Genomic DNA, 11,120 nt, shown 5'->3' on the forward strand with positions numbered 1-11,120 from the left:
ACATTTGGCCAAAGCAATGAGCCATAAATATGCAAAAAAAAATTGAAAACAAACATAAGCCGAAGGCCATTTATGGCTTATTGGACCATAACTATAGAAGCGACCAGCTACCAGCTACCAGCTACCACCCAAAGTCCATCGGAAAGCCATTAAAGGGCCGCTCATTAAGCGGCGACAAAGTGGCTAATTGGTTTTGGCCCAGTTAGTTGAGCCCTTTTGTCAGGCAGTCTGTTATCTAATTAGCCCCTCTATAATTAACACAAATACTTTGATTAGATTGTCAGCTCCTGCAACTAAACATCCGCTTAGGGGCTCTTCTCAAAATTATAGCTGGATGAGTATTTTTAGTAGTCATTTCATTTCCCGGCAAATGACATTTTTCCATAGAAAATACTTCTTTTGGCCATCTATTCAAGCAGGATATCCTTATTTGCTGACGCAGGACACAGGACACTGGACAGCTTAATGCCTACGCACTTTCTGTTTGCTCACATTTGTGTGAAAAGAGCTTACTGGAAATTGTTTACATTTGCCATAGACTGCTAAGCAGAAATCTAAATGGATAGAAGAACATTTTTGAAAGCATACTTCATTGAATTTATCATTTCTTTCTCGCTTAATCGCTCTGCATTTCCCTTGGCTTAAGCTTCGAAAAGAAAAAACAAATCTCATTTATTAAAATTTTCCAAAGAATTTGCTGCCATTGCTGCCTTTGCCTCCCAAGGACTAACCAAAAAAACACTTTGACCCTTAATGCTTTTCGGGGCTAAGTGAACACATGCAGACAGCCAACCATTCAGGTAATGGCCATGTTACAGTTTCTGGCCATGATTTTTTATGCTCAAATTATGCACAAGAACCCCTAACAAAAAAAGGGCTGCGCCAAAATGCAAAATTAATGAGCACATGGAAGAAGTGAACATACGCCTAACCCTATATATAGTCAAGAGCTGCTCTCTCTCTCAATTTGAAATATTATTTATTAACTCGGCCATAATGGCTGGCACGTGACGCGACTGGATTGTTCGACCGACGGCTGACCACTTAAAGCGTGATTATCCATAATGAATATGCAATCCGGCCGCAGCGCAAGAATTTCCCATTAAATATTAACAATGTGTGCCCGGCCATTTGTCAACACGCCTGCGGGTGTTGGTAAAATTTATAATGAGCTCATAAATCAGTCAGTCAATGGCCTGCTGGTACTTCACTAAAAACCAAAAGAAAAAACAAAATAAACCACAATTAAATCTATAAATTTACGAGTGGTGCGATGCTAGGACCCTTTTAATAAGTCCCTTTGTGGGAAATACACTAGGGAAAAGGCTATCTTTCGGGTTAAAAATGAAATTTTTTTAGAGATTTTTGTAGTGAAAACCTTTTTAAGTTTATGTTTTTATCAGCATTCTACTTTATGTTGATTTAAGTACATAAAAAAGCAATTAAGGGCTTATTTTTCGCCTAGTTTTTGTATTTAATAAGACTTATAATGATTTCATAGATTTTATATACAATTTATTCCCCGTGTAGATCCAAAATTAAGGCGTGAAATGTAATTTATTCTGCCGCACGCTATTAAGTCGGCCATTTCTTGGACTTGGCCAAAAGTTTTGGCACTGTTTCATTTTTTGTTTCATTTTGCCTTGCATCTTACTCGTTTAATTTCATTTATTATCACTTTTATTGTTTTGCCAATTAAAAAGTTGGAACATTTATTTTGTGCGCTTCCACTTTGTCGACTTCGAGAAAAGCTACAAAAAAAGAGGAAAAACAAAAAATTTCAAATACGATTTTAAGCACCCCAGTGACAAACAGGGAACGTGGAAAACTTTTAAGCCAACTTTTAATTAGTGGCATCCAACATGCATAAGCCAAAAAAAAAAAAAAAAAGAAAGCAAGCAACGTAAATCTCGCGTGAATCCAGGAAAAAGGAGAGGAAAGCAGCAGCTAATTTTCTATTCATGCACATCATCGTTGTCTTTTGGGTTGTCTTTAACAGTTGGCCAGGTCAACGATGGCTTTATGACTTGCTCTACAAGTTGGCCTTAAAAACATCACCACTTTATAACCTCTACTGTCAGCTAGTCGGCAGCAGAGTGAGAGAGCTTGGCAACTCTCCACATAAATCGCCAATATCCCTGCCAACTCTGAAGAACTCTTAACTCTTTACTCTTCGCTCTACTCTACCCACATTCCACTGCCCTCTTTCCCCTATCCTCTTCAGTTTTTCTTTTCAGTCATGGCCAACTAAAATAGTGCTAAGTTCTGTGTGATTTTATTCAAGTTTTCCAGTCGAAAAGTTTCTGGTCAGCAGCGGCGCCAATAGATGTGGCTCACGCGCCAACACCACTCCCACATCCCAGCTACCAACACCCACATTTTCTGCCCCATCGAATGTCCTTTGCCGGCAGGAATTTTCGGGCCGACAGTTTTGCCCGGCAATAAAGCTGTGTATACTGGCGGCATTCCTCGCGGCTGTTCCGGCCCAGTAGTAAACAAATTAATCCCATTTTGCAAGTGAGAAGGCGGGAGGTCGGTATAAATTAAGTAATTAAGTCGATTGCGGGGCTCCTAGTTGGGTTAATTGATGCTGTGTCAATGCGTTTATATGCCGCGTTTGTTTCCCTATATACACTTCCGGTTTTCCCATTTAATTAATTTGTTTTTTTGTTTTTTAATTTTTCTCAAAAAACAACATTCGACCATAACACATGGTGCAAAATGGAAAACCATCTTTTGAGTATTAAGATTTCATAAGTAGATTACTTGAAGTGCGGAAAAAGCAAGGCAAATTAATCAAAATTAATCGCGTTTCGCCGACAAAGCCGAAAGTAATTTTCAACACACACACACACACACGAACACAGGGCGTATGCGTAACGCAGGCAGGCCAAGGCAAGGCAACGTAAGACAAGTTGTCGAACGCAAAGAGGAAAGTAGGCAAGGAGGCAGCCCCCAAAATACTTTTAAGTGCTCTGCAAGAGAGCGAGGACTCATTACGGAAATTGCTTTACACAGACCGAAATGAGCTCAGGCACATTTCGCATTCCAGCAGATCCCAGAGTCAACCTACCAGTTCACCATTCGGCACTTCACCACTTCACCAGCTTCCAACTGCCATTCCCCGAGTCAAGCCGGCAATCATATGCTTATTGAAGTGGGACGCGGTCTCCGCATTCCGTTTCACTTTATCAAATGAATAAGTAAACAAAACACTGACTCGGGATCGTCGGGGAAAGAGATATGGCATAAACATGACCGAGAGGGGTAAAAGGCATGGCAACGCCTCTTCAGGAAAACACACGACACAGTTGAGGTAGACCCATACCTTGTCCCCTTAAAGAAGGATGTTTCAATGAACAATTAATTCGTCCTGTGAGAAGCTGTTAGTCCTTGTAAGGGAAAGAATTTCCACATATTGCATAAGAAGTTATATAAAATTTTAATTCAAGGCTTACTTAATTCATATTTTATTTATAGTTACCTATCTGAAAGCCATACAACTTCTGTTGCAATCTGCAGTGCACTATTTTCAATATAATTTAAAAGGTGACATCGATATCGATAGCTCACACACAATTTATTGAGGAATATTTGCATTTAATTAAATGAAAATCTATTAAATCTTCCTCAGTCTTGTGTCACACACAGCACCAAAGTATTTTCCTGGAAATTCATAAAGATATTTTCAGCTAGAAAGCTTGCTTCCAAAAATGTTACCTTCACAAACATTTGGCAGCAATGTAACCTTTCACAGTTTGAATTCGGTTGAGCAGGAGTTCTGGGAAAAAGTTACCAGAAAGAAAACATTTTAAATGATTTGTGGAAGAAGGATTTCTCAGACTTTTAGGGTTTTCCCAGTTTTCCTTAAGCCTTTAATGTTAGTTCGCTAGCATTTAATCTTAAAAGAGCAGTGCTTAACTTTTATCTGAGTTTGTTCTAGCGAAATTAATGAAAGTAAAAAATATAAGAGAAAAGACTAACTAGCACTAGCCTCGAATCTTAAAGGAGAAAATCTAGCATCTCTGTTTGCAGTTTTCAGTTTTCAGTTTTCCCATTGAAGGCAACAAGCAGAACCTCCTTTCAATCCACATCAATCCCACTGTGCTGTCTGTCAGCAGTTGAGAAAACCGTCAAGACAGGCCAAAAAGGAGGAGAAGCCTTGGGCTGCCAGACAAAACATGCTGGCTCCCGAAACATGCCGCCCATATCTGGTCTTTTTTAATCCTCGTCCTCGTAGTCTCAGCGAGATCTCTGCCTCATCCTGTTGACAGAGCAGGCTGTTTGTTTATTGATTTTGTGTTTTTTTGGCGGTACGCTGTGCCTGTGTATATGGAGATTGGCACTGATAGCATTTGAAATGATATACACGCCACATTAAATGGATTATTTAATGTTGTCACTCACGTACGTATGCCGAGCAAATGATGCGTGCACCAGATAGACCCCCGAACAGTCTCCTACCCGGGAAAGATATCGGTTCGACAACTGGGGCACACACAATGTTGCCACGAATGCCACGATTACACCAGCGGGAGTCATTTCCATTTGTCTTGCGCCCCGTCGTTTCGATTCCTGAACGAAGGAGGTTAAAGTTGATTGTGCTTGAAATTGGTCGGTTTCGCTGCATGCTCCACTTGGTAACTCATTTTAATTGGAGTTTGGTACAGCCCCCGGGTCTTATTCACCCCATTCCTGATGATGAATGTTTGGTAAGGAGGCTTAAAAACAATGTACAGGCAAAGCATATTTGGCAAATTAATTAAATATTTTAAGGAATGGTAGTTTTAACTTTAATAAAAATCTCGCTTAAGTCAAAAATTAAACCACAATCACTCTTAAATTCTTAACTCAAATATTAAGTTGGCCAGCTCTAACCACTCTTTGGTTGTTGAAGCTTCCGCTTAAGCTAAAATCTTAATTAAGCGAACTGAATGTAATAGACAATGAAAGGATTATAATTGCGAGCAATCAAATATTGGTTCATGGCAGCTTATTCCTGCTCATTTGCCATGAAGATTCGGCATTAAACGGAATGCTTCCATCAAAACGCACACATCGCCAGTTAAGGCTGGCCTTTTGGCCTCGGCTTATCAGCCATTTGAGTTGACTGCCAAGCTTACTAATTAAATGTGGCCCAAGAGGGCAGACTGGCCATATTCACACACACACACATCCTTTGGGGGAATCACTCATCTCAACTCAGACTGCGATTATAATTAACCATATTATTCAAGTTTATCGAGTGCACACGCTCCACGCACGCCCTCAATAAATAATGGCAGCACAATCGAAGGAAAAGCTGGAAAAACAGCGGATGTGGCCTAAGCCACTTTGGCTTAGCTCTTGATCTACGAGTTCTAGCCAGGATAATGCCATATATATTCCTATGTTCTCCATGTTCACATATATATATACTCCAGCCATGAGTCGCGTATTTGTAAGGCAAAAATAAATATGAGTGGGTAATGGGGAGGGGAGTTTCCAGCAGAAGCTTCATAAATCAAAGGACACACATATATAAATAAATAATGCGGATTTAAGCACTTGCTGAGGGAATCTCTTATGCTTATATAAGCACTCAAATTTGCTGTCAGGGTCCATAAAAAATGTATATCTACGATTGCACACAAAAGCGCATTCTAGCCATTTTGGCCTTCCTAGGTCCAATTGTATGGCAATTTGGTTGCCGACTTCAGCTCATTAGGGCCGGATGTTTCTCTTCCGATTAGTGCCAAAGACCAGAAACCAACTGCAGGCTCTACCAAAAACAAAACTCAACCTAATCCTATCACAATCAAATGCAAAATGCACATGCAAGAGGGATTTTAGCAAGGCTCTCCAAACTTCCAACTAGCCAATTATGGTTCTGAGCTAAAAATAATTTCGGTTAGCTTAAAACTCAAATGATGTTAACTTAAAGCCGTGCCAGAGGGAGGAAAACATTTCTAGATAATTTACCATTTAATGACAGCTGGGTATGGCTTTAAAGAGCCGTAAAACCGCCGAAAGAAAGCCGAAATAATAAATATTAATGGCGGCCGGGAGACCCCGCCATTCTTGTGAGACCCAAACTTTGCTTCCTTCGGCTTATTTATTCACGCACTCGCAGGCCCCGGGGCTTAATTTGCACTAGGGCACTTATTGTCCTTAATCTGCTCATGGAAAATTTAATTAAAGCAATGGTTTCGGCCGGGGCATATTCAATTTATGATAGGGTCCAGCATCAATCATGCATATCCAGTGACAACAGGGCGTTCCCCTGGCCACGCCTCACTGCCCATCCTAATATCCTTAAAGTGTGGGAGCTTCTCCTGCTTCTTCCTTCCTCCTTTCGATCCTGTCCTAAATGGCCGAAAGTCCTTCGAGCATGAAAATGTTGCAAATGGCATTTTGTGTGTGTGTGTGCCCAGGACCCAGGACATCGGGCAGCTCGTCTGAATTTAATATACTTTCAACACTTTAAATAGGAAACGCCTTCGCATAATTGCTGTGTGAAGGCGCAAAGGGCATTTTAATTAAGTAAGCCGGGCCGGAGGGGGAAAAGGACTCCGTCTCTGGAAGAAGTGTGAAATGGCCAAGAGACTACGTGATTACCATTTTTCAATTTAATCAGCACAAAATTGCCAGTTATGACATTTAAGTTCTGAAGTAAAAGTTACACTTTAAAACTAAACGGTAGCTAAGGGTTTGTAATCCATCACCAAATTTCTTGAGAATTTCTTTAATCCTCATGGGAAACTATTTAACCTGACCCAACCTAAAAAAGGTCTGGTCAAAACAAACTTTTAACTCATTTTCCATCCATTTTCCGAGGCATTAAGTTCACAAACTTATCCAGACAAACACCCACATAATCTTTTTCGGTCGCATTTTCTACAAAATTGCGACAATAACTAAAGCCAAACTGGGCTTAAAACTTATTAACAACAGTTTATCTCTTTTTGGCTTTGGCCTCTGCTATAATTATTGCATCACACTCAAGGCCAGCAAGGGGTCATAGGGGGGAAGAACTTTACCTGGAAAGTGCAACCGAAAAGCTTGTGGTTTTAGGGTATAATGCCATTTGGCTCTTCGTTCTCATTATTTTGCCCAATGACCTGTGACTAATGAGCTGGGATTCAGCGAAAAGCGACGCACGTTTTGCAAACAAACGAACGAAATGAAAATTCCAGGAACTCATTCGAAGCTTCATTAAAACTGCAGTCAGTAAATGCTGCGAAAATTTAGTAGACTCATACTTCTTAAATTGCCTTAAGCCTAAAGCCTTCGTGTCATTGCCATTGTACTCTAGCTCTTTGATAATTAATTTTAGTCAAGATTTATATATATATATATAGATTCTCAAGGGATCTTGAAGGAACTTGTAAACCTCTTAAAGCTCATTGATTATTTCAAGACTTTTGCCAATTTATTTTACCGAAATCCAACTTGGGTGCCATTAATTTTTACAGCACTCAAAGCTCATTCATTCCAGGACTTGCTTTGTTTGTTTTTTGAATTTTCATTTTCTGAACGGGCAATTATTTCACCGAATAATTGATTTTTATTAGATTTTCGTCTTGGGCTGGCAAATTAATTTTCCCCTCCCGCTCCCAGCCCCTATCCCCTATCCCCCTATCCTCCCTCACATTTGTCACCGCCGAAGAGCAACAAAACCTCGGGCGCCGACAAAGGCGAAGCATCAGTAAGTCATATATAACCGAGCGCCATCTTTGACATTGGGCCACGTTCCTTTTGTTTGCCACACTCTCTGCCGCCCTCGGTATTTGCCCCTTAACCTCTCTGTGGATTGCCCCCTACACAAGACACCAGAACTCGTGGCCTGTGTCATAAATCAGCTTTGTTGCATTTAAGTCGGTGCAAACAAGCTCACAACAATAGCAATAAGCCAGCCAGCTAAGAACCATATTTTTGCCTACCGAGATTTATAGATTTGCATTTGCCTAGAGTCGAAAATTTAGCATTTATAGTTTAGTTACGATGCACACAAGTCATGTAGAAACTTACTATTTTTATTTTTTAATTTTTTAGCCAGGAAATTTATGTTTTATTCTGTTAAAGTTTAAGACTCTTGCTGCTTAATAATTTAAAAACATTTTCTACTTTTTATGTAACTTTATAAACCTTTTGTTTTACTTATTTGCAGCTTTCATGTTGCTACTCAACTATTTTTTTCACTATAAAATATTTAAGGTTAGCATTTACTTTATGGCACAAAGATTTAGCACTTTTTTATGGGTTTTTAACTATTTTTAAGGTATTTTTAGGTCTTAACTTTGTTTTCTTTTATTAAGTTTTGTTATTGTATTTTAACTTAACAGCAAATGTAATATATTTAACATTTGTTTTATTATTTTTAAGAAGTTTTTAAAGGTTTTATTTGTTTAAAAATACTAAATTTAGTTCTTTAAATTTTTAAATATTTTTTAATTTAATTTTTTATCACTTAAGTTTTTGTATCTTTGTTTGTTTTTAACCAACCACTGGCCGAAGGAGCAACCGTTTCCTTTCGATTCGCGTTTAAGACTGATTGGAGGTTTTCCGACTGTTGGCAAACGGACATCGGGATGCTGTTAGCTGATGTTTGGGAAATTTCTTAACAGCGCTCTGTAAGCAGCTGCCTGGCCAATCTGTTAGCCACTCGGCGGCAAAATGATATTAAAAATTATGGCATGCGAGACGAGAAGAGTTTTATTGAAAATAAATATTAAGGAATACATATTAAAAATACATTTATTTTGTTGCTGGTAATAATACAGGGTTATGGTTTCTTCAAAAGCTGTTAAGAGATTGCATATTACGCATACGCCGCGCAAGCCATTCACTTTAAGCACCCCTTTCTAGTAGAGATTTCATAGGCTAGGCATTGACATTAAAGCCTCATGTTGAAAGAAAGATAAACACAATCATAATTGATGAGTGTGAAAATGAGAGGAGAAGGTGGAGGAAGAAGAGGAAGAATGGTGTGCCAGCAGGACATTCATCTTATTTCTGGAAGGCCCGATAACTTGGTGAGCAACCGAAAAAATTTAGGAAGCCATAAGTTTTTCCCTAGCCATACATCAACTATGCTTGGCTGGCTTTTCCGACAAAACGTACGGCAATAGTTGACAAAACATCTGCAGATTAGTGCGCTCTCCCGCAAAAGTAAATGTTGTACATGTGTCACACCCAGCAAAACAAGTACTTATCCAGGCAGGGGGTGTGGGATGTCTGGCAGATTAGCCCCAAAGCCTCATATCCACTCCATATCTTTGGTCCCTGCTCTCTGGTGACGTTGTGCAGAGTCATTTAAAATTGTTTTATTTCTTCTTTTTTTACTCAGTCACATGTAAAACTTTCACCTACCACACGGAATTATGTATGTTGGAAATCCAGTTCGGGGCAGAGTAATTTCAGGGAAGATAACTTTTGGCAGCCACAAAATGACACAAAATAACCAGTGGCACCTACTCAGCTGGTAAAAATAAAAGATTAAATTACCTGTCTCTGTGTTTTTTCCCCCATTTCCATTTGTTTTCTGTCAATTTTTGGTAACTTTAAATTAAAATAATATATGGCTTTTAGTAAGCTTTAGTTTTTGCAGAAAATTGCTTGATAAATCTTTAAGAACAAATATAGATTATCGTAGCATGTAAAGCCAATGGCTAAGCCCTTGGCCAAGTATTAAATATCTTGTTCTTGTAAGCTCTTGCTTGCTTCGTTAACTATTTTTCCCGGAAAGCAGTCATTAAATTTCAGCTCTCCTTTTCCATTTTCAAGCAATTACTAGTACTTAGTTTGTTCTTAGAGTTTTTACCAAGTTCAAGAGTTTTTCTTCGTTTCCATATCGATTTTTTACTATTTTATAGAAATTTCTCTGCAGTGTTTAGCTCAATCTTAATCTCAAGGGGTGGCCTTAAGGAACTATTTTAAGCTCTATGAATTTTCTGATTCACTTAGCACTAGATGAAAGCAAACTAGACTTTCCTTGTAATTTCTTTGCCACAACTCTAATGTTAATATAGATTAGCACCGGTTTTTTCTGCAAATCAATGATTACTTTCTTTTTTTTTGTTAATTTATATTTTCTATTAATTACTCGCATTTGGTCTTTTGTCAGCTGCAAATGAAGTGCAAAAAAATTGTTAAACGCTCTACGCACAATTAGGCAGTCAGCCAGAAGACGTGTAAAGTGCGTGCCAATGAGCATTAAATAAATATTTGCACGAGAGCTGCGATAAACAGGGTCCAAAGTCCGTATCTCCAATGGCGATGGCCTGGCCAAGAACAAGAAGGCAAGCTGGCTAAGACGTGCTAAACATTTAATACCATTTGCTTGTCGTATTTTGGCCCTCAAGCAGCTGATAATGATGACGATGACCTGGTGGGTTCTTAGCTCTCCAAGCTCCGAACTGGCCAGTTCTCAGGTCCATGACTATGCCCATCCGTTCTTTTTCACGTTTTTTTTTTTTTTTTGTCCGTCCCTTTTTGTTGACAGCATAATTACGTTGATGACAGCCGTTCGACGTGGGAGTTGCTAGACGCTAAGCAAACACAGACACTGCAATGGACATGGACGTGGCGCCATTAAGTGACCCCAGAGACCCGGACACACATTCCGTATAGCAAAGGGGGTGATTCGGTGGCAGGTGGCAGGTGGCACCACCGGTGGTCAGCCATAATGGAGTGCTGTGCACAATGGTATGCTATAAATAAAGTTCAGCAATACCTGGGAGTTCTGTTCAGATTATCGGTTCGCCCACTGTGCTGCATGCTGCATGCTGCATACTGCACATGTGACCTCGAGGTCCCACTGTGCCGAATGATAAACTGAACGGCATTAGTTTAAAATCCCCGGCGAGCGCCGTCGCATTTGGTTTCCAAATTGGAAACACTATTGTGTTCCGGTTTCACCGCAACTACATCATGTTGTACATTAAATCTGCTTTTGATTGGTATGCTCAAGGCTGTAGGTGGGTGCTTATAGCGTATATTAACTGTACCCAGGGCACTTGTAATGATTCACAATTACCTGATTATTACTTTGAATGCCAAGTTAGGAGTTACCACAGGGAGGGAATGCAACTTAAGTTGGTTGGCATATGAGCTGGGGTTTATGTTTAATATAACACCTA

The 11,120-nt window shown here is 39.5% G+C and overlaps 1 protein-coding gene across 1 annotated transcript in view; it reads right to left on the reverse strand.

The window, feature by feature from the left end:
• LOC108104545 (metabotropic glutamate receptor 2) overlaps window positions 1–8,195 on the reverse strand; it is a 57,201-nt gene extending 49,006 nt beyond the window's left edge. The window contains exon 1 of the mRNA XM_017210685.2: window positions 8,011–8,195. The gene's annotated coding sequence lies outside the window, so the exon portion shown is untranslated. The remainder of the gene's footprint in view (window positions 1–8,010) is intronic.
• Window positions 8,196–11,120: the final 2,925 nt, after the last annotated feature.

Source organism: Drosophila eugracilis, unplaced genomic scaffold (assembly GCF_018153835.1).
Source record: "Drosophila eugracilis isolate 14026-0451.02 unplaced genomic scaffold, ASM1815383v1 contig_1765, whole genome shotgun sequence".
Taxonomy (NCBI): Eukaryota; Metazoa; Arthropoda; class Insecta; order Diptera; family Drosophilidae; genus Drosophila; species Drosophila eugracilis.